Source organism: Hyla sarda, chromosome 11, assembly GCF_029499605.1.
Source record: "Hyla sarda isolate aHylSar1 chromosome 11, aHylSar1.hap1, whole genome shotgun sequence".
Classification (NCBI taxonomy): domain Eukaryota; kingdom Metazoa; phylum Chordata; class Amphibia; order Anura; family Hylidae; genus Hyla; species Hyla sarda.
Genome location: NC_079199.1, coordinates 16,586,718 through 16,611,408, shown reverse-complemented (window position 1 = coordinate 16,611,408; position 24,691 = coordinate 16,586,718). Strand labels below are relative to the sequence as shown.

Below are 24,691 nucleotides of genomic sequence, written 5' to 3'. Positions count from 1 at the left end.
CTCAGTGTACAGAGCCCTGCTTGTCCTCAGTGTACAGAGCTCTGCTTGTCCTCAGTGTACAGAGCCCTGCTTGTCCTCAGTGTACAGAGCCCTGCTTGTCCTCAGTGTACAGAGCCCTGCTTGTCCTCAGTGTACAGAGCCCTGCTTGTCCTCAGTGTACAGAGCCCTGCTTGTCCTTAGTGTACAGAGCCCTGCTTGTGTTCAGTGTACAGAGCCCTGCTTGTCCTCAGTGTACATTTACTTTAGTTGAATAGTTCCTGCTAAAGTAGGAAGAAGTAATACAAACCTATGCGCTGGTGGCAACAAAGACATCCAGTTCCATGTGGCTTCCTTGCAAACAACTGGTAGCCTACTTGCAATAGTTAAACTAGAGACCCCCATAAAAAGCAAGATTGGTGCCAGAATTGGGTAAAGTTGAGCAGATGCCAAGATCCACTGAGCTTGGGTGGAATTTGCATGTTCTAAGCCTTCTCCCCAACTGATTCTTAATTTTTTGTCACTGTAAATTGATGGATTTGCTGTGAAAAATAAGAAATGCTGTGCCAAATTTCTGTACAAATTGTATAATTTGCATAATTGTGTTTCTGTTGTTTATAGTGGTTGCAGTTTCTGTGTGGTTAAACAACATGGTGCTGGAGAATTCCAGCATCATTTGCCATCCTACTGTTGAGGTGTAGCAGAGGCTAACATGGGGAACCCTGTATGTAGGGGATGTTGGATTGGTTCATGTGCAAGCATGTGACCATTGTGGGCAAGTCCTCATGCTTGCATAAACAAGAGTTGGTAAGACCACAGCATGGTTCTAGGTAACACTGCTGTATGCTGAGAGAAGCTGTGCTGTACTGAGACAAGAGCCTGGAAAGCCCTGGTAGAGAGAGAAGCTGTGGCTGCTAGAAATGACTGCCATGGACTCTAAGAGGATTGGTGTGGATTGAAGAGATGCCATGTACTTCCTACTGACAGAAAACCTGGTCAGCAACCAGACTGTGTCTGTACTGTGTCTGTTCTTGTTTTGTCTGCTCCTCCAACAAGGTAATAGCTACAAGGTCCCATTGGCATCCCAAGCCACTCCTCCTGGACTCCCTTTCATACTCAGTGCCAACAAGCTGAAAGTGGAGTAAACAGAGGGCCCACTGTGACTCTCTTGCCCAAGGGTCTTTTACTACTTTAACAGTATCCACTATACAGTACAGTGGTCCCTCAACATACGATGGTAATTTGTTCCAAATGGACCATCGTTTGTTGAAACCATCGTATGTTGAGGGATCCGTGCAATGTAAAGTATAGGACAGTGGTCTACAACCTGCGGACCTCCAGATATTGCAAAACTACAACACAGCCGTTGGCTGTCCGGGCATGCTGGGAGTTGTAGTTTGGCAACATCTGGAAGTCCGCAGGTTGAAGACCACTGGTATTGAAGGTTATACTCACGCGTCCCCGCCGCTCTGGACGGTCACCGCTCGTCACCGCTGCCCTGGATGTTGCCTTCCATCTCTGACGCCGCGTCCCCAGGGTGTCCCCGACGCTCTGGCAAGGCCTCTGCTTTCCCGGCATCCTCGCTCTCCATCGCCGCCATCACGCCGCTACGCACGCCGCTCCTATTGGATGATGGGACGGCATGCGCAGCGACGTGATGACGATGATGGAGAGCGCCGACGATGCAGGGGATCCTGAAGATGACGTGCTGGAGCCCCGAGGACAGGTAAGTGATCGTCAGCGGACCACATGGGGCACCGTAAACGGCTATCCGGTGGCCGCTGAAGCAGTCTGCGCTGCCGGATAGCCGTTTATGTGATGGCCCCGACATACAAGAGCATCGTATGTTGATGCTGCCTTCAACATGTGATGGCCTCTGAGAGGCCATCGTATGTTGAAATGATCGTATGTCGGGGCCATCGTAGGTCGGGGGGTCACTGTACTCGACTATAAATTAGTGCAAAATTACAACTCTCAGCATGCCTGGAGAGCCTTCCACTGTCCAGGCATGCTGTTTGTTGTAATTTTGCAACAGCTGAAGGCATGCTTGTTGGGAAACACTGATTTAGTACATGGCTGCATTTAGTCCTCCAGAGCAATGCTGAAATGGGGCACAAGGAACCATCCTTGCAATCCAATGATTCTTTCTCACAAACAATTTAGAAAACCTTGCTGGTGCTCTACTGAGAAGTGCTGCCTCTATCGCTAACTGACAGACCCCCAACTGAGCTTCGGCCCTTACACTGACTAAGTGCACAGGAATTATGCTATATAAGGATAGTCAGACAGACCAGATCAATGACAGACACATTGTAAGAACCGAACCAGTATCAAGCCATCCAGGCATGCTGCGAGTTGTAGTTTTGCAACAGTTTGAAACATTGACCTAGTCCATGGCTGCATTGAGTCCTCCAAAGCATGGCCAAAATGGGGCAGGTGGAACAACCCTTAGAAGCCTATGGTTCCTTTTCAAAAACAATTTAGAAAACCTTACAAGTGCTCTACTGTGAAGTGATGCTTCTATACGTAACTGGCGGACCCCCAACTGAGCGACGGCCCCTACACTGGCTGAAGTGTACAAGAATTAAGCTATTCATGGATAATGAGACAGACCAGATCGGAGACAGACAGCCAAAATCGTCTGCCCCCTGGTTGGGAAACACTGGTCGAAATCTTAAAAGTAGTTTAATGGTGTAAATGGTACATGATAGGGAGCCATGTATAGGAGCTTAGAGTTATTCATCTGACAGTATTTAACATATATATTTGCTAGGTAAGTCAAGAGCCTTATAATTAATAAACAGCATTTTATTACATTTACGAACACGTTCGGACTGCCGACGGTGCATAGTAATACCTTTATCCCCATAGGGCCCATAAGTAATGCGTCCTAACTTTCAGGCAACAATAACTTTGCCATAAAAACTTTTGTAAAAAGGCTTTACAGACTGTCTGCATTTTATGTTTCATTAATGACTTAGATCTCGGCTCGAGATTTCAGATTGTAGACCACTGAGATTGACACTTCAGAGAATTTAATTGTAATGTAATTTAATATTAAATCCAATGAAGTGCCCTTCTGGACTGCGTCGTACTCTAACTGATAACCAATTATTTTCCTTGGCACTGGAGTGAATCGGTAATAGCCATCTCCATTACTAGATATCTCTCTCCGCGTCCCTTTTCCATGGGCTGGATTGACAGCAATGTCCGGCTACTGATAATTTTGCTCATTTGAAACAAAGACTAACGTTTCGTAAGCTTTTATCTCAGAATATCGTATTTCGTAATGTGAAGAAAAATTCAACTGAAAACACAGAAACAACATTTTTTTTATCAGAAAAATAAGCAGATTGTAAATAAAGAAATTCATGGGTTGTCCAGGCTATTTTTCGTTCCAGAAACAGCGCCACTCATGTCTATAGGCTGTGTTTGGGATTGCAAATTAAGGGGGTACTCTGGTGGAAAACGAGTGGAAAACAAATGTGTTCAAATCAACTGGTGCTAGAAAGTTATACAGAGTTGTAAATTACTTTTATTTAAAAATCCTAATTCTTCCAGTACTTATCAGCTGCTGTATGCTCCAAAGGAAGTTGTGTAGTTTTTTTCCGTTCATACCTCTCAGGAACTGTCCAAAGTAAAAGCATATCCCAATAGTAAACCTATCCTGCTCTGGACAGTTCCTGACATGGACAGAGGTGGCAGCAGTGACCAGACTGAAAAGAACTACACAACTTCCTCTGGAGCATACAGCAGCTGATAAGTACTGGAAGGCTTAAGATTTTTAAATAGAAGTAATTTACAAATCTGTATAACTTATATATTTTTTTCACTTGAGTACCCCCTTTTACCTCATTCAACTGAGCTGCAATACCAAACATACCCAAGGAACAACTGTGGCGCTATCTCTGCAAAAAAAATTTAAAAAAATAGACTCTTTTTGATGATCCTGGAGAATTAAATTAAATCTTTTCTTTTTCTAAAATTCCCAAAAAGTGTCTATGGTTCTGTACTACTCTCTATGCCACTGGATGATGAAAAGATTTTACAGCAGTAGTCCCCAACCCAGTTCTCAAGTCCCACCAACATTCGAGGTTACTCCATTGTAATAGAACAGAGAAAAATTAGAATCCTGAACTGTTGGTGGGCCTTAAAGGGGTTATCTGGCCAAAGACATCTTATCCCCTATCCAAAGGATAGGGATAAGATGTCTGATCGTGGGGGGGCCCGTTGCTTGGACCCCCCACGATCTCTGTGCAGCACCCGCACATTCATGTCTATAGGAGGGGGCATGGCGTCCAAGACTGGAGACGTAGCCCCGCATAGAATGCGGGTGCTGCACAGAGATCACCAAAGGTCCCAGGGGCGTCCCCCTGATCAGACATCTTATCCCCTATCCATTGGATAGGAGATAAGATGTATTTGGCCGGATAACCCCTTTAAGGACTGGGTTGAGAAACGTCTATTCTACGGGATACCAAGTAGTATCTAGTGGACTCCTATCGAGATTAGATACAGATTTCCTATGGATTCATAAGGTTTGGCGATCGTGGAGGCCAGTGCAACATTGAATGTTCCTTGTTTCATCCAATGGCCAATTTTAGAATCAAACACTTTTTATACCTTGTGCATCTTGGAAAAACATAAACATTTCCAGTATATTTCATTTAAAAAAAATATATTTCCTTTTAATAGAAATCGTGGCTTTAAAAAAAAAAAAAGAAAAAAAAGACCACTAGAGGTCCCCATAGCATCCAGAACATATTCATGTCCAACTGCAGCACCATCTTTGTCCCACCTGAAGCACAGGCTGGGACAAAGTCCAGTAAGTGAGGGCGGGACTAGCACTTCTCTGTGCTCACTCCTGTCCTATCATACTGCAGCATGAAAACAAAGAGGAGGGGGTTACAGAGCAGCCTGCAGTGATTGAAGTGGATGAAGAGACCCAGCACAGCGAAGCAGATTCAGAAAGGGAAAGAATGTATAGTGAGTGAGGGCGGGATCAGTGCTTGCCGAGAACAGGCCCCTTCCTGAGCAGTGGATGTTAGAATGAGTGAGCAGCAGAACGTAGGGACTTCTGAGCCAAATACAGAAGCTAGACACATAAAAAAGACATGTAAAGCATCTGCATGACCTAGTGAGTAGTGTTGCTCGCGAATATTCGCGATGCAAATTTTATTCGCGAATATCGCACTATATATTCGTAATTACGAATATTCGTTTTTTTTTGTTTTTTTTTCACAGTACACATCACAGTGATCACCCCTTTCTGCTTCCAGCTTGTGTGGTGTAAAGAAGGCTCTAATACTACTGTGTGAGACTGGTGTACGAATTTTCGCATATGTTAATTTCAGCTTATGCTAATGTTCGCATATGCGAATTTATGCATATACGAAAATAAAACGAGAATATTACGAATATTCGCGAATATATGACGTTATTTGCGAATATTCGCAACTTGAATTTTAATCTCGAATATCGCAAATACGCGAATATTTGCGATTATGCGAACATTCGCGAATATAGCACTATATATTCGCAATTACGAATATTCGTTTTTTCGCTTATGCAAATTTTAGCATATGCTCATTTTCACATATGCTTATTTTCTTATATACGAATTTTCTCATATGTAACTTTGCGCATATGCAAACTTTTCCCACGCACTAATTTTCTTACATGCGCATTTTCACATATGATAAATTTTCTTATATGCAAATTTTTATGCGCATTTTCCGTGTGTAAATTTCCGTATATGCGCATGTTCGCATATGCGAAAATTTACACGAATATTACGCATATGCGAATGTAGCGAATATATGACGAATATTCGTCCATATATTCGCGAAATATCGCGAATTCGAATTGTTCACCACTCCTGGGCAGAACTGGACTACCACCTAGACAAGTAGTCTCAAAACTGTGGACCTCCAGATGTTGCAAAACTACAACTCCCATAATGCTCGGCCAGCCAAAGGCTTTCTAGGCATGCTGGAAGTTGTAGTTTTGCAACATCTGGAGGTCCACAGTTTCGACACCACTGGCCTAGATATCTGCCGTGTCCCCCCCCCCCCCCCCCCCCAAAAAAAAAAAAAGCACACCATTAGGTTATCCATATATAACTACAAACTATAAACATGGATTGTGGGTTATTTTTTTTCCACTGTAAAAAAATAAAAATAAAGTTTTAGCAAAAGATAAATGTAAACCGGGTCGTTTGGCGCCTAGGTAGAATATAAGAGCATGAGACAAAGCGATACTCCGCAAATCTGCCAGCGACGAATACAATCCACAGTAAGCCGTCAGGTTTGCGTACAATACTATCTCATATCAGAAGCCAGAATCCCGCCTTCCAGACGGAAAAAAAAAAGAATAGAAAAACAACATAATACTACTAAACGCCCACCTGCTAGAATAGGAGAAAGTGACAGATTACAGATAGGAGTGGCGCCAATTATGTTCTGTAGAGGAGGCATGACTGTGTTTATTGTGCCGACTCTTTTTTTATTTATTATTATGCAGCGCTATTGTGCATCATTTTTGTTTTCGTTGCTTTCGCCGGTATTTTCTGCACCCTTGGACAAATCAGGATCTATTCAAGTGAAGCAGATTAGTGGCTGGAACCATGTAATCACAATAAGAGTTGCTGATTTTTTTGTCTCCGGCGCCGAGCGACAGATTAAGTAGCGCCGGTATTTCTTAAAAAAGAAAAGGACGTCATGTAATTTTTTTTTCTGCCCACGTATAGAATTATATACTTTTGGGTTGTTATTTTTTTTCTTAAGGAGGAAGGAAGGGATTCAAGGGGTACTCCAGTGGAAAACATTTTGTTTTTTTATCAACTGGTGCCCGAAAGTTAAACAGATTTGTAAATTACTTCTATTAGAGGAAATTCTATACTTTTTGAATTTCTTTTTTGCCTTGTCCACAGTGCTCTCTGCTGACACCTCTGTCCGTGTCAGGAACTGTCCAGAGCAGCATAGGTTTGCAATGGGGATTTTCTCTTGCTCTGGACAGTTCCTGATAGGGGCATCAGGTGTCAGCAGAGAGCACTGTGGACAAGACAAAAAAGAAATTCAAAAAGAAAAGAAGCATACAGCTGCTAAAAAGTACTGGAAGGGTAAAGATTTTTTTAAAAGAAGTAATTTACAAAACTTTCTGGCACCAGTTGTTTAAAAAAAAAAATATTTTCCATCGGAGTACCCCTTTAACTCCTTCCTGACCCTGAATATAGTCCGCAGTGCCGTGCAGATAAAACTTGTATCAGAATTCGATGCTGTATAAAGGACAAAGATGTTGTCCAAGTGGCAGGACCATGAAAACGTTTTTACTCTCGTACTTTTTTTTAATAACTGAATATGCACTAGGGTGGGGGGTCTGGTATTAATGTGTGACTTTTGATGTTGCCCAAACCAAGGGCGTACCTGGTGAGTCAGTACTGTGTCCCCCCGAAAGGGTTAAAGCGTACCTGTCACAGATGAAAAATAATGGTCATGCTGATTCTTTACATCTTTTTTGTGTGTCTAGCTTCAGTACTTGGCTCACAAATCCTTCTGTTCTGCTGCACATTCATTCTGACATCCACTGCTCAGGAAGGGGCGTGTCCGAAGCAAGTCCTGAGCCCTCCCTCACTCACCATGCATTAAAGCATTAAAGTGTACCTCTCATGAAACAAACTTTACATGTATTAAAGATAAAACCCTACTGAATAACTTTTTAATTGCTTTTATTTAAAAAATTTTCCTCCTTTCATGTTTTTTTTTTTTTTTACTTTAAAAACTTCTCCACTAGGGGTCTCCCTAGCAATCCTGTCAGCAAGCATTTCGGACTCAGTGAGTGAGTCTGAAATCTTCTCTGTGCAGCTCCCAGCCTGTCAGATAGACAGGCAGGAAAGAGAGGGAGCACTCAGCTCAGACACAAGCAGGGAGCAAACAGAGAGGATACATCCCTCTTCTCTTTTTCTCAATTCCTCTCCCCTCTATCCACTTTCCACATGGCTAATTATATATGCACTGCTCATCTGCTCTCTCCACTGACTTTGCTATAACTACCTCCTCTGCATTGTGCAGTTGTATTGAACTACTGGAGAGCATAGAAAAAAAGGTATCTTAGGGGTTTATAAAAGCAAAATAAATGCAGGGATAGAGTTAGTCAGGATCAGGCACAGATGGGGAGGGGGATTAGGGAAAGTTTAGGTGGTGATAGGTACTCTTTAATTTCCTCCCTGAGTCTGCTGTGCTGTGCTGGGTCACTTCATCCAATCATGGCAGGCTGCTCTATAACCCCCTCCTCTCTGCTTTGATGCTGCAGTCTGATAGGACAGGAGTGAGCACAGAGGAGTGCTAGTCCCACCCTCACTTCCTGGACTTTTTTTCCAGCCTGTGCTTCAGCTGGGACACAATGATGCTGCAGCCAGACAGGGGATTATGGAATGGATGGTATGGGGACCCCTAGTATTCTGGATGGTATGGGGACTTCTAGTATTCTGGATGGTATGTGGACCCCTAGTATTCTGGATAGTATGGGGACCCCTAGTATTCTGGATGGTATGGGGACTTCTAGTATTCTGGATGGTATGGGAACTTCTAGTATTCTGGATGGTATGGGGACCCCTAGTATTCTGGATAGTATGGGGACCCCTAGTATTCTGGATGGTATGGGGACCCCTAGTATTCTGGATGGTATGGGGACCCCTAGTATTCTGGATGGTATGGGGACTTCTAGTATTCTGGATGGTATGGGGACCCCTAGTATTCTGGATGGTATGGGGACCCCTAGTATTCTGGATAGTATGGGGACCCCTAGTATTCTGGATGGTATGGGGACTTCTAGTATTCTGGATGGTATGGGGACCCCTAGTATTCTGGATGGTATGGGGACCCCTAGTATTCTGGATAGTATGGGGACCCCTAGTATTCTGGATGGTATGGGGACTTCTAGTATTCTGGATGGTATGGGGACCCCTAGTATTCTGGATAGTATGGGGACCCCTAGTATTCTGGATGGTATGGGGACTTCTAGTATTCTGGATGGTATGGGGACCCCTAGTATTCTAGATAGTATGGGGACCCCTAGTATTCTGGATGGTATGGGGACCCCTAGTATTCTGGATGGTATGGGGACCCCTAGTATTCTGGATGGTATGGGGACCCCTAGTATTCTAGATAGTATGGGGACCCCTAGTATTCTGGATGGTATGGGGACAGAGGGGTTTTTGGGCCACCTCACGCACCAGGGCCGGGGGTGCACCCGTCACCTTTACACCTCTTATAATGATCAAATACCATCCCAAATTAATTTTCCACAGAGATTCAATATACAACATAGAATATACCATATTTTTCGCCGTATAAGACGCACTTTTTCTTCCCCAAAACTGGGGGGTGCGTCTTATATGGCAAATACATAGCTATCGCGGCGGTCCCTGCGGCTATCAACCGCCGGAATCCGCGGCTAATACAGGACATCACCGATCGCAGTGATGCCCTGTATTAACCCTTCAGACATGGCGATCAAAGCTGACCGCCGCGTCTGAAGGGAAAGTGACACTTACCCGGCTGCTCAGTCAGGCTGTTCAGGACCGCCACGGTGAAATCGCGGCATCCCGAACAGCTTAAAGAACACCGGGAGGGACCTTACCTGCCTCCTCGTTGTCTGCTCCGTGACGGGATCCCCTGCATGGCTGGCGCTCTCCTTCGACGTCATCACGTCGTCGTGCACGCCGTCCCGTCATCCAATAGGAGCGGCGTGCCTAGCGACGTGATGACGGCGACGGAGAGCGTGGATCCCGGGGAAGAAGACGTCCGGAGCGTCGGGGACACCACGGGGACGCGGCGACAGCGATGGAGCGACATCCAGTGCAGCGGCGACGGGTCTGGAGTGGCAGGGACACGTGAATATTACCTCCTATCCAGTGGTCTTCAACCTGCGGACCTCCAGATGTTGCAAAACTACAACTCCCAGCATGCCCGGACAGCCAACGGCTGTCCGGGCATGCTGGGAGTTGTAGTTTTGCAACATCTGGAGGTCCGCAGGTTGAAAATCACTGTTGGGTGCAGAATCTTTTTTTTCTAGATTTTGCACCTTTAAAATTGGGTGCGTCTTATACGCCGATGCGTCCTATAGGGCGAAAAATACGGTACTGTGGATGTGGAATACAAAATAACAGAGAAGAGAGCAAAGCTCCATGAATGAGATGTCTAATGGGATAACAGCAGGGGACACTCACACGATAAAGCGGTGAGGGCTATGAATAACGATTATAATCTTCTCTCTTCTCCCTGCTATTAGTCTCTATTCTAACGTTCATCTATTGAAGACAATTTAGAGATTCGAGAAGATTTCTCACCAGTGCCATATACATTGTACACATGGATGTGAACAAATTTGTGTTATTTGTATATTTTCAGTAAACTTAAAGGGGTATTCCAGGCAAAAACTTTTTTTTATATATCAACTGGCTCCGGAAAGTTAAACAGATTTGTAAATTACTTCTATTAAAAAATCTTAATCCTTCCAATAGTTATTAGCTTCTGAAGTTTTCTGTCTAACTGCTCAATGATGATGTCACGTCCCGGGAGCTGCGCATGATGGGAGAATATCCCCATAGGAGCTGGACGGGACGTGAGTCATCAGAAAGCAGTTAGACAGAAAACAGCAACTCAACTTCAGAAGCTAATAACTATTGGAAGGATTAAGATTTTTTAATAGAAGTAATTTACAAATCTGTTTAACTTTCCGGAGCCAGTTGATATATAAAAAAAAAAAGTTTTTGCCTGGAATACCCCTTTAAATAAATGTCTACATTATACTAGTGTTGCTCACGAATATTCGAAATTCGAATTTTAATCGCGAATGTCGCATATTCGCGAATTTGCGAATATTGTGAATATAGCACTATATATTCGCAATTACGAATATTTGCTTTTTTTTAATTTTTTTTATTTTTCGCTCACAGTACACATCACAGTGATGTCTAGTGGTACAACCCCCGCCGTTGGCTGTCCGGGCATGCTGGGAGTTGTAGTTTTGCAACATCTGGAGGTCTGCAGGTTGGAGACCACTGCACTAGCCCATTAGTTCCCTATACCATTAAAGGGGTTATCCAGGAAAAAACTTTTTTTTATATATCAACTGGCTCCAGAAAGTTAAACAGATTTGTAACTTACTTCTATTAAAAAAATCTTAATCCTTTCAGTACTTATGAGCTTCTGAAGTTAAGGTTGTTCTTTTCTGTCTTAGTGCTCTCTGATGACATGTGTCTCGGGAATAGTGTTGAGCGGCATAGGCCATATTCGAATTCGCGAATATTCGCGAATATATGGACAAATATTCGTCATATTCGCGAATATTTGCATATTCGTAATATCACCATTTTATTTTCGCATATGCGAATATTTGCGTGTACGAAAATTAACATATACGAAAATTTGCATATACAGAAATTAGCATAGGCGAAATTCGCATATGCAAAAATTAGCATATGCAAATATTCGCATATGCGAACATTCACCCGCCAGTCTCACACAGTAGTATTAGAGCCTTCTTACACCACATAAGCTGGAAGCAGAGAGGGGTGATCACTGTGATTTTTACTGTGAAAAAAAAAAACAAAAAAAATGAATATTCGTAATTACGAATATATAGCGCTATATTCGCGAATTCGCGAATAAAATTCGAATTGCGAATATTCGCGAGCAACACTACTCGGGAACCGCCCAGTTTAGAAGCAAATCCCCATAGCAGACCTCTTCTAAACTGGGCGTTTCCCGAGACACGTGTCATCAGAGAGCACTTAGACAGAAAAGAACAACCTTAACTTCAGAAGCTCATAAGTATTGAAAGGATTACGATTTTTTAATAGAAGTAATTTACAAATCTGTTTAACTTTCTGGAGCCAGTTGATAAATAAAAAAAAATAATTCCTGGATAACCCCTTTAACCCCTTAAGGACTCCGTTTTTGCGCTTTCGTTTTTTCCTCCTTACCTTTTAAAAATCATAACCCTTTCAATTTTCCACCTAAAAATCCATATTATGGCTTATTTTTTGCGTCACCAATTCTACTTTGCAGTGAAATCAGTCATACCCAAAAATTCAAAATGTATACGTTTAAAAATGTCATCTTCTGACCCCTATAACTTTTTATTTTTCCACGTACAGGGCAATTTGAGGACTAATTTTTTGCGCCGTGATCTGAAGTTTTTATCGGTATGATTTTTGTTTTGATCGGACTTTTTGATCAGTTTTTATTCATTTTTAATGGTATAAAAAGTGACCAAAATACGCTTTTTTGGACTTTGGAATTTTTTAGCGCATACGCCATTGACCGTGCGGTTTAATTAATTATATATTTTTATAGTTCGGACATTTACGCACGCGGCGATACCACATATGTTTATTTTTATTTTTATTTACACTGTTTTATTTTTTTTATGGGAAAAGGGGGGTGATTCAAACTTTTATTAGGGAAGGGGTTAAATGACCTTTATTAACACTTTTTTTTTACATTTTTTTTGCAGTGTTATAGGTCCCATAGGGACCTATAACACTGCACACACTGATCTCCTATGCTGATCACTGGCGTGTATTAACACGCCTGTGATCAGTGTTATCGGTGCTTGACTGCTCCTGCCTGGATCTCAGGCACGGAGCAGTCATTCGCCGATCGGACACCGAGGAGGCAGGTAAGGGCCCTCCCAGTGTCCTGCAAGCTGTTCGGGATGCCGCGGCGTTCCGGAACAGCCCGACTGACTAGCCGGGATACTTTCACTTTCAGCTTTGACCGCCGCTTCTAAAGGGTTAATACCGCACATCGCCGCGATCGGCAATGTGTGGTATTAGCCGCGGGTCCCGGCCGTTGATGAGCGCCGGGACCGACGCGATGTGATGCGGGGTCACAGCGCGACCCCGCTTCATATCGCGGGAGCAGGCGCAGGACGTAAATATACGTCATGCGTCGTTAAAGGGTTAAAGAAGGGAGGGCTCAATATTCGCGAATTTGCACATATTTTCGCATATGCGCGCAAAAAACGAATGAAACGAATATGCGAATTTTACGAATATATAACGAATATTCGTCCATATATTCGCGAAATATCCCGAATTCAAATATGGCCTATGCCGCTCATCACTACATTATACATATAATAGGCGGATTATAGTAGTATTTACTATCACCTTTTACTGTACTGTCCTCGGGGACCTGGATCGCTAGTGTCCCAAACTCTTTATTTTATTCCATTTTTCAGCATTTTTAGTGTTTTAAATATTTGCATCAATTGCTTATTAAACAATTAAGTCATCTAGAATTTGCTGGAATTTTCCCAATTGTGAGGAGGAAAAAAATCTATTAGAAAGCATTTTCTTTCATTTGCGAACAATACATTAAGATTAATTGGCTTCGGTATGTCGACCAATTTATTCAGAGTGTTATATTAAATTTGCTTCCCTTCCAAGACGTGACAGCGGCCATTTTATAACAATTAGAGGGGGAGCAAAGGGCCGACCATTACAAGGGAACCTGCAGTCGTCTTTAATTATATTAATTGAATTTCTAATCAATATCTGCCTGCAATGTTGGAGTTACACATTAGGAAACCTATCCATTACTGATACAACTTTATTGGAGTTAATATTTAGCTACACATATTGGAGATTTATTAAATAAATACTAAGTAAGTTATGAATTGGAGTCATTTGTATTAATTGATTGGAATAACCTGAAATGGGTTGTTAATGCTCTTATAAGTTGTGCGTACAGAGAAAGAGGATTCGGAGGATTAAAAGCAAAAATATGTAGGGTTCAATTGGTTGTTTTCATATTAAATATATCATTAGATAGATAGGAGATAGATAGATAGATATGAGATAGATAGATAGATAGATAAGAGATAGATAGATATGAGATAGATAGATAGATAGATAGATAGATAGATATTAGAGATAGATAGATATGAGATAGATATTAGATAGATAGATAGATAGATAGATAGATATGAGATAGATAGATAGATAGATAGATAGATAGATATGATATAGATAGATAGATAGATAGATATGAGATAGATAGATAGATTGATAGATATGAGATAAATAGATAGATAAATAGATAGATAGATAGATAGATAGATACAGTGGGGATCAAAAGTTTGGGCACCCCAGGTAAAAATGTGTATTAATGTGCATAAAGAAGCCAAGGAAAGATTGAAAAATCTCCAAAAGGCATCAAATTACAGATTAGACATTCTTAGAATATGTCAACAAAAGTTGGATTTTATTTCCATCATTTACACTTTCAAAATAACAGAAAAGAAAAAAAATGGTATCTGCAAAAGTTTGGGCACCCTGCAGAGTTAATATCTCGTACTGCCCCCTTTGGCAAGTATCACAGCTTGTAAACACTTTTTGTAGCCAGCCAAGAGTCTTTCAATTCTTGTTTGAGGTATCTTTGCCCATTCTTCCTTACAAAAGTCTTCCAGTTCTTTGAGATTTCTGGGCTGTCTGTCACACACTGCTCTTTTAAGGTCTATCCATAGATTTTCAATTATGTTGAGATCAGGAGAGTGTGAAGGCCATGGCAAAACCTTCAGTTTACGCCTCTTGATGTAATCCCCCGTGGATTTCGAGGTGTGTTTAGGACCATTATCCATTTGTAGAAGCCATACTCTCTTTAACTTCAGCTTTTCTTAAAAGATGGCATCAAGTTAGCATCCAAAATTTGCTGACATTTTATTGAATCCATTTTTCCTTCTACTCGTGAGATGTTCCCTGTGCCACTGGCTGCAATACAACCCCAAAGCATGATTGATCCACCCCCATGCTTAACAGTTGGACAGAGGTTCTTTTCATTAAATTCTGTTCCCCTTCTTCTCCAAACATACCTTTGCTCATTCCGGCCAAAAAGTTAAATTTTAACCTAATCGGTCCACAGAACTTGTTTCCAAAATGCATCAGGCTTGTCTATAGTAAACGTTCAAACGCTGATTTCTGTGGTGAAGACGTAGAAGAGGTTTTCTTCTGATGACTCTTTCATGAAGACCATATTTGTACAAGTATCTCTTTATAGTGGAATAGTGTACCACAACTCCAGTGTCTGCCAGATCTTTCTGGAGGGATTATGCAGTCAAACGAGGGTTTTGAATTGCTTTTCTCACAATCCTGCGAGCTGTTCTGTCTGATATTTTTCTTGGTCTTCCAGATCTTGCTTTAACTTCCAATGTTCCTGATGACTGCCATTTCTTAATTACAATCCGAACAGAATATATTGACATCAGAAAACGTTTTGCTATCTTCTTATAGCCTTCTCCAGCATTTGTGAGCGTCAACTATTTTCAGTTTCAGATTTCTAGACAACTGCTTAGAAGAACCCAAGGTGCTGATTGTTGGGGCAAGGTCAGATGAGTCTGGGCATTTAAAACCTTTGAGATTGACATCACCTGGTCTTCCCAGATGATGATTGAGAACAATCCATGACACTGGCAGGTCTCAGCTTTGCAAAGGGGGCAGTGCATTGCTATAAATTCTGCAGGGTGCACAAACTTTTGCAGACGCCACTTTATTTTGAAAGTGTAAATGATGGAAATAAAATCTAACTTTTGTTGACATATTATAAGAATGTCTAATCTGTAATTTGGTGTCTTTTGGAGATTTTTCCATCTTTCCTTGGCTTCTTTATGCACATTAATACACATTTTTACCTGGGGTGCCCAAACTTTTGATCCCCACTGTAGATTGATAGATATGAGATAGATAGATATGAGATAGATTTCAGATAGATAGATACTAACTATTAATTACAATCTAAATGAATAGTATTATAAATGGCCCATACAAAAAATATGGAGAAAAACTGTTCCAGGTTAAACCCCCCAGAGGACGAGGGGGCACTCCCTCCGTCTGGAGAAGAAAAAGTTTAGTCTCAAGGGGCGACACGCCTTCTTTACCGTGAGGACTGTGAATTTATGGAACGGTCTACCTCAGGAACTGGTCACAGCAGGAACAATTAATAGCTTTAAAACAGGATTAGATACATTCATGGAACAAAATAACATTAATGCTTATGAAGAAATATAAAATCCCATCCCTTCCCCAATATCGCGCCACACCCCTACCCCTTAATTCCCTGGTTGAACTTGATGGACATATGTCTTTTTTCGACCGTACTAACTATGTAACTATGTAACTATAAAACTGTAAATTAATTGTGTATTATAAAACTAAGCAAATGTACAGTAATATTAATATTATGTTATAATACTAATATTTTCTCTTTAAAAAATAACACAAATTAGTAAAAAAAAATATATAGTTTTCTACTGTCATGAAAAATTCCCAGGAAAATGTAATTCTGGAGAGAAAGTCGTCAAACTGTGGGAAACAATAGATAATGAACTGAAAATGACAGCCGTTCCATAGAGGAAAGATGGAACATTTGCAATGTCTTTAAATAACCTTTTCGGAAAGTTCTATCTGGAGGAGCGTCTTAGCCGCACACATCATTTACAAGGTCACGAAAAGCCAAAGTCTGTACTCAGGGATTTTTTTTATAGTGCAGAATTTCCAGCCACCAATAAAATGAAGCTAATGTCATTCACTAACTTTATGTCCCATGGAGACAACATCCCCTAGAAATGTGAAAAGTGTTAGAAAAAGAATATGACTGCTTCCAAAAACAGCGCCACACTTAGTTATAGGTTGTGTGTTGTATTGGATCTCGGCACCAGTGAACTGAATAAGGCTGAGCTGCTATACCGCACGCAACCTGTGGACAAGTGTGGCGCTGTTTTTAGAAGAAAGATGATTTTTTTTTTTTTTCCCCACTCTGGATAACAACCTTCTAGAAAGAAACGTGACAAGATAGAGCAAGATTTAGTAAAAACCTGATTTAAAAAAAAAAAAAAAAAAAAATCTTACAAAAGATGTCATCGATTTTTCACATTTCCTCCCCCAAAATACTATTGCATAAATAAATAAATCTAAAGCAGCTGGAGAAGTGGATCCTTGAGCAGCTTTAGCACTGATTACATTATACGTTTCCAGCTTTGCCGGAATAATTCTATGAAAATCTTTAAATCAAACCCAGACTTGACCATTTGGGGGTTCTATGGCACTTTAGGACCAGGGGTCAAATGTCTGGGTTTTGACTGATAAAATATTGGTAACTAATTATGCTAAGCTGAGTAAAACTGTTTGGCCGACATTTACTGTATTTTTCGCCCTATAGGACGCTCCGGCATATAAGACGCACCCTATTTTATAGGTGCAAAATCTAGAAAAAAAGATTCTGCACCCAACAGTGATCTTCAACCTGCGGACCTCCAGATGTTGCAAAACTACAACTCCCAGCATGCCCGGACAGCCAACGGCTGTCCGGGCATGCTGGGAGTTGTAGTTTTGCAACAACTTGGGGCCCCAGGTTGAAGACCACTGGTATAGGAGGTAGTACTCACTTTTCCCTGCCGCTCCGGACCCGTCACCGCTGCCCTGGATGTCGCTCCATCGCTGTCGCCGCGTCCCCGTGGTGTCCCCGACGCTCCGGACGTCTTCTTCCCCAGGATCCTCGCTCTCCGTCGCCGTCATCACGTCGCTACGCACACCGCTCCTATTGGATGACGGGACGGCGTGCGCGACGACGTGATGACGTTGAAGGAGAGCGCCGGCCATGCAGGGGATCCCGGCACGGAGCAGACACCGAGGAGGCAGGTAAGGTCCCTCCCGGTGTCCTGTAAGCTGTTGGGGACGCCGCGATTTCCCGAACAGCCCGACTGAACAGCCGGGTTAGTGTCACTTTCCCTTCAGACGTGGTGGTCAGCTTTGATCGCCGCGTCTGAAGGGTTAATACAGGGCATCACCACGATCGGTGATGTCCTGTATTAGCCGCGGGTCCCGGCCGTTTTATTGGCCGCAGGGACCACTGCAATAGGTGTGTGTATTCGCCGTATAAGACGCACCAACTTCCCCCCCCCCCCCAGTTTTGGAGAAGAAAAAGTGCGTCTTAGACGGCGACAAATACGGTATCTCTATCGGCCTCCCCATACACATAAACATTCGTATGTCCTTTATGGGAGGGGTAAGCTGCAGTCCAACAGCTCTAGTTTTGGCTTATCCCTCAAGATAATTATATGTATATCTGGATACAGCCATACACTAGCAAGATACAGTAACCCCCTCGGCAAGAGTCAGAAAATAATAAATGTTGTTCCTAAGGAACAGAGGTGCCATATAAAACTTAACCTTTAATAGATATATTGGATAAAATAATTATAGCAATAATAGCAAATTAGAAAGATCCCAAATAACGGTTACTCATATAGATAATATCGTTTGTATGTATGACGTTAATAATAACTAACCAATAGGCCAAGCATGTGGCGCAACCAGCGCCATTTCACTTACTGCTCAGCTCCCAATTATATACGTAAAAAAAAAATGTGTGTAGCCCTTGGGGGGTGTTGGTAGTGGGGGTATTGTTTCGGTAAATGAGGGGTTAATGTTAACCCTATAGTTCGTGATGCCAGGCTGAGGGCTGGTATGCTGAGGTAAGTCTCCTGCCTATCGCTGCCCTTCCCAGTAACGATAGTTGCATGTAATAAAATGACTGAAGATCCACAAAGTAGTGGAACTTTAACTTGAAGAACTTTACTGAGATGTTTGCGGTACATCCAATGAACAATAACAGTCTCAGGCAAACAGTCTCTATATATCTCAATGACTGACAATTGTTGCGGACCTTGAATGAAATTAAAGTCTCTGAATTTAGGGAAATTATTGCAGATCCGTCCAGATTTAGGGGATAGATAAGGTCCGGTGATCCTGCAGAGTGCTTAGGGATTGATACACTCGCGATCCTGAATATATCAGCCGTTGCCGCAAGGCTCAGGCCTAACTCACTGTGATATACAGCTGTACAGGTCTTTCCTCTTCAAGAACGCAGCAGCAAAGAGAGAGAGCAATGGCCGCGGCTCACTTATATGGGCAGGGGAGGGGTGAATCTGATTGGTCCGAACATCTGCAATTCACTGTTACACAGTGCGATTGGATTGATTACGTCACAGAGACCTTCAAAGGTCCTCAAGCAGAAATACCATAGAGTTCTCCGGATCACATGACCCGCAGGTCCTGCTATGCTATAGACAGGTAATTAACTATTTATAGACTTTGATATCATATTTACATGCATCCTAAATATACTACTAGCGCAATAACTATCTGGATGAGAGGTGACTAGGGGTGAACTAAACAATGGGGACCCCGACGTCCTAGGGACTCTGGCTAAGGGGACCCACACATGCAGGTACTGAATAGGATATGGTACCGGGACAGCACACATGCGAGGGACTAGAACATAACAGTCATCCGTTCTTCATCAGGGGACATATACATTATACATGCGTGCAGTGTTAATGCACCGCACCAATAACTGCACTAATAAAAAGCGAGCGTTAGATCAACATGTACTAGCAAGAAATCAGCCAAATATTAGTAATTGCCTATGTCGGCCATAAAAGAATTCAGTTGTTTAATATAAGTAACAAAGAGGCATCTCCACTGTATGCACCATAGGATAATTAGTCTCAGGCTGTCCGGAATACAAGAACAATCCGAATGTAGTGCAAACAGGACAGGAGATGATATGAGAAGCCTTTAAGGGGTTATCCAGGAAAAAACTTTTTTATTGATATCAACTGGCTCCAGAAAGTTAAACAGATTTGTAAATTACTTCTATAAAAAAATCTTAATCCTTCCAGTACTTATGATCTGCTGAAGTTGAGTTGTTCTTTTCTGTCTAAGTGCTCTCTGATGACACGTGTCTCGGGAACCGCCCAGTTTAGAAGCAAATCCCCATAGCAAACCTCTTCTACTCTGTGCAATTCCCGAGACAAGCAGAGATGTCAGCAGAGAGCACTGCTGCCAGACAGAAAAGAACAACTCAACTTCAGCATCTGATAATTATTGAAAGGATTAAGATTTTTTTAATAGAAGTGATTTACAAATCTGTTTAACTTTCTGGAGCCAGTTGATATATATAAAAAAGAGAAACAAATTTTTTTCCCCTGGAATACCCCTTTAACGAATAATCAGAAAACGCACTCTGCAGTGGCCGGGTGTGCCGGTGGGCGCGCTCTGTATACACGCCAGCGTCCCTGAGAGAACCCTTCCTTATCCCTCCCAGAACAATAGGGTCCAGAACAAAAACGCAACAGGTGGTCCCTCAATCTGGATAATATACGTTAACAACACAGGTGCTTCAGGCGTTCTGCAGGGCGGATAAGTGATTACAGTGCAGTTACATCCATCAGACGGCCCATGAGAGTGTATATCGGGGCAGGGAGCTAATAGCTCATTGTTTCATCATAGTATACAACTACATCTGCATCCTGAGGATGTACTGTGACCCCCAACCTACGATGGCCCCGACATAAGATCATTTCAACATACGATGGCCTCTCAGAGGCCATCGCATGTTGAAGGCAGCATCAACATACGATGCATTTGTATGTCGGGGCCATCGCATAAACGGCTATCCGGCAGTGTAGACTGCTTCAGCTGCCACCGGATAGCCGTTTACGGTGCCCCGTGGGGTCCGATGGGTGTCACTCACCTGTACCGGCGCTCCGGACCGTCCTCTTCGGGATCTTCTGCTTAGCCGGCGCTCTCCATCGTCGTCATCACGTCATCGCGCACGCCGTCCCGTCATCCAATAGGAGCGGCATGCGCAGCGACATGATGACGGCGATGAAGAGACGCAACAGAGACGGTCCGGGGTTGCGGCCACAGTGATGGAGGGCGACATCCAGGGCAGTGGTGAGCGGCGGGGACAGGTGAGCAATAGCCTCCTATACCAGTGGTCTTCAACCTGCCGACCTCCAGATGTTGCAAAACTACAACTCCCAGCATACCCGGACAGCCGTTGTCTGTCCAGGCATGCTGGGAGTTGTAGTTTTGCAACATCTGGAGGTCTGCAGTTGGAGACCACTGTCCTATACTTTATATTGCACGGATCCCTCAACATACAATGGTTTCAACTAACGATCGTTCATTTGGAAAGAATTACCATCGGATGTTGAGAGACCACTTTATATCAAAGGAGTGCAGGGGGTCTTTATTCGTCATGTTGCACAGTACGTAGCCCTCCCCATGTATAGGGACCAGGGCCACCAATACACCTCTGATAACATAGGCACTAAATGCATCATATATATGTGGTGTCCCGGTACCGGATTTCATCCGTTACCTTGTGGTGAGGTCCCCAAAGTCAGAGTCCCTAGGTACCGGTGGGGTCCTCATCTATAGTTAGCCCCTAGTCACCACTTTAACAATTAAAATTATTCAAATTCTAATTGTCTATATGTATATAAAGTGTACTTACCTTGTTGTTAGTGTCGCAGGACCTGCGGGTCACGTGATGCGTTCCAGAACTCTATGGTTTTTACTCAAGGACCTTTGGAGGTAGTCAGGTGATCACCCACCATGCTTTGTAACGGTGAGTGACAGCTGACACGGACCAATCCAAAACGGCCCTGCCCATATAAGGGAGCGGCAGCCATTAATCTCTCTCTTTCTTCGTGGGCTGCTGATGAGGACGGATCTGCGCAGCTGTCATCGGCAACCACTAGGCCAAAGCCTTGCGGCAACGGCCATCATTCCAAAACTGTGAGTTACTTCAATTCCCTAACACTCCGCAAGATCACTGGACCTAAACAGACCCCTAAATCCAGCGGATCTCTGTAAAACCTAATTCTACTAATCTCAGGATAACTTATCGGTCCTAAGCATCTGTCAGTCACAGCCTTGCTGATAATAGACTCTGTTACTAGGACTGTTACCGTTACTGAATGTACCACAATTCATCAGTAAAGTTCCTGCAAGTTCAAGTTCAGCACTGCCGTGGACAATCGTTTATTTCTGCACGCACCTATCGTTTCTGGGAAGGGTGGCGATAGGCCCAGCAACTGCCTCAGCGTACTACCCCTCACCCTGGCGTCACGAGTGAAAAGGGTTAAATTAACCCCTCATATTCCAACACAGCAACACCCCAACTACACTATACCCCCCAAGGGCTACCATATATATATATATATATATATATATATATATATATATATACATATATATATATATATATATATATATATATATATATATATTAAAAACAACAGGAAAAATAGCCAGCACAACAACCTAATACACGTGCCCGCTGCTGTGGCAAATACAAAATGTACAAAAAAGAAAGTTGCAACAGCACTCTTGGTCAAAAAATGGAGGCTCTTAGCGCACTCTTTGATCAAAATGTGTCCCCCCATCCACCAAGCGGAGGTGGCCTCATATCGGATGGGACCCTAACATGATAACTCACCTCTGCTGTGCATATAGCCTCTGACTGTGTGACATGTTGGATCAGCCATTGACTAAACCACCTCCAGTCTGAGAGGGGTGGGGTGCACGGCTAAAGAGGGTGCCACACCCCCCAACTTACAAATTAAAAACAACAGGAAAAATAGCCAGCACAACAACCTAATACACAGGTGCCCGCTGCTGTGGCAAATACAAAATGCACAAAAAAAGAAAGTTACAACAGCACTCTAGGTCAAAAAATGGAGGCTCTTATCGCACTCTTTGATCAAAATGTGTCCCCCCCATCCACCACGCGGAGGTGGCCTCATATCGGATGGGACCCTAACATGATCAAAGAGTGCGCTAAGAGCCTCAATTTTTTTGACCAAGAGTGCTGTTGCAACTTTCTTTTTTGTACATTATATATATATACCATTCCAAAAAAAAACAAAAAAAAACAAAGGCTCTGCGAAATTTGAAGAAAATCTATTGCTGCGATATCCAGTGTAGCTGATATCACAGACCAAGAAGGTCTTTTGTCTCCAAGTGTCAGCGCCGTGAGATGCCTCGAAACTCCAAGCCAATTACAGCTGCGAGGATTATATTTAATGCCTGGATATTGTTTAGTAAATAGGAAGGTAATGGAAGCTCGGTTCTGCGGCGCGGCTTTTTTTTTTTACCATGCGGCTAAATAGAAATCAAATGAATCCGCACCTTTCATAAACATCTCGTATGAATATATTCAATATCTTATTAGCCATTTTACAATCGAAGCCGAACAGCAAGACTCCGCTAATAGTAGGCCGCCGAAGCAAGTCTTGCACTTAGCCTGGACTTCCCGGGGTGCGGCACAAAACGTTGTATTTCATCTGAGGCGCAGAATTGTAATGGCATAATCAAAAGGAAAACATTGTCCTTATGATCCGGGATATAAATAAGAAGTATCTAGGATAATGGTTGCGGCTTGTGGTCACTTTTTATAAGAGCGCCAAAATAGCGGTATGGGCTCCTAATAAGATTCAGAGCCTGCCCCCTCCTTGTTGACAGGGAACAACATTGTTGACAACTACAGAGATACATTTATTTCTCCAGAGGCTGAAGGAGATGAAAATAGGAAATTTTGCTAAAGTAGATGAAAGTTTACAATTAGGAATAAAAATAAATAAATAAATACATTTTAAAAAAGGCATGTTTTTTAAAGGGGTACTCTAAAGGAAAGTGGATAAGATGTCTCACCCCCGCTATGCAAGTCTATGGGAGGGGGCGTGACGACCGTCACGCCCCCTCCCATAGACTTGCATAGCGGGGGGGAGGGGGGTGACGTCACACAGGGGCGGGGTCATGACGTCACGATACTCCGGCCCAGTGGTCGCCAACCGGCTGTATGTGGGTACTGATGAGCGGCATTGGCCATATTCGAATTCGCGATATTTAGCGAATATATAGACAAGTATTCATCCTATATTCGCGAATTTCATGTATTCGTCATATTCACATATTCGAATATTCACATATGCGAATATGCGCATATGTGGAAAAACAAATATTCGCAAATTTGCAAATTCGCGAATTTGCGATATTCGCGATTAAAATTCAAAATGCGAATATTCGCGCCCAACACTATTTGTGAGATGACACCACGGCGTGCAGCTCAAACAGGTGGGTGGCGAATACAAGATTGTCTCACCCCCCCACGGTGAGACATCTTATCCCCTATCCTTTGGGTAGGGGATAAGATGTCCCAGGGCCGGAGTACCCCTTTAAGGGGTACAGAATAATGGAACATTATAAAATTTTGCAATATACTCTCTGCACGGATTTCTTATTCACTTGCTCACTTTCAAGAGATAAAGTCTAGTGATGAGCGGCAGGGGCCATGTTCAAAAATTGCGATATTTCGCAAATATATTGGCGATTATTCGTACTATGTTCGCAAAATTCGCATATTCGCTATGTTTGTTCGCTTTTTATTTTTATTTTTTTAAAGCAAATATTTGTATGGAAAATTTGCACTAAAAGAAATGAATATTCGTCATTACGAATTTATAGCACTATATTCTAAATATTCACGAAATCGCGAAGTGCCGATATTGGCGATAAAAATTAGCATTACAAATATTCGTGCTCAACACTAATAAAGTCTACTGTTGCACTATTTTTTCCTTCTATTGTTCGCGTTCTATTTAAACCATCATGTTCTACAGTGTTTTCCAACCAGTGTGCCTCCAGCTGTTGTAAAACTACAACTTCCAGCATGCCCAGGCATGCTGGGGGTTGTAGTTTTGCAACAGCTTGAAGAATGATGTGAACCTAAACTGAACCTCCTCCCCCCCCCCCCTCCCCCCTGAAAAAAAACTGAAAAAACACACGTTATGTCCCCTG

The 24,691-nt window shown here is 42.6% G+C and overlaps 1 long non-coding RNA gene across 6 annotated transcripts in view; it reads right to left on the bottom strand.

Moving 5' to 3' along the window:
* Positions 1 to 24,691, bottom strand: part of LOC130295372 (uncharacterized) — a 77,508-nt gene that overhangs the window by 50,227 nt on the left and 2,590 nt on the right. The window lies entirely within an intron of this gene.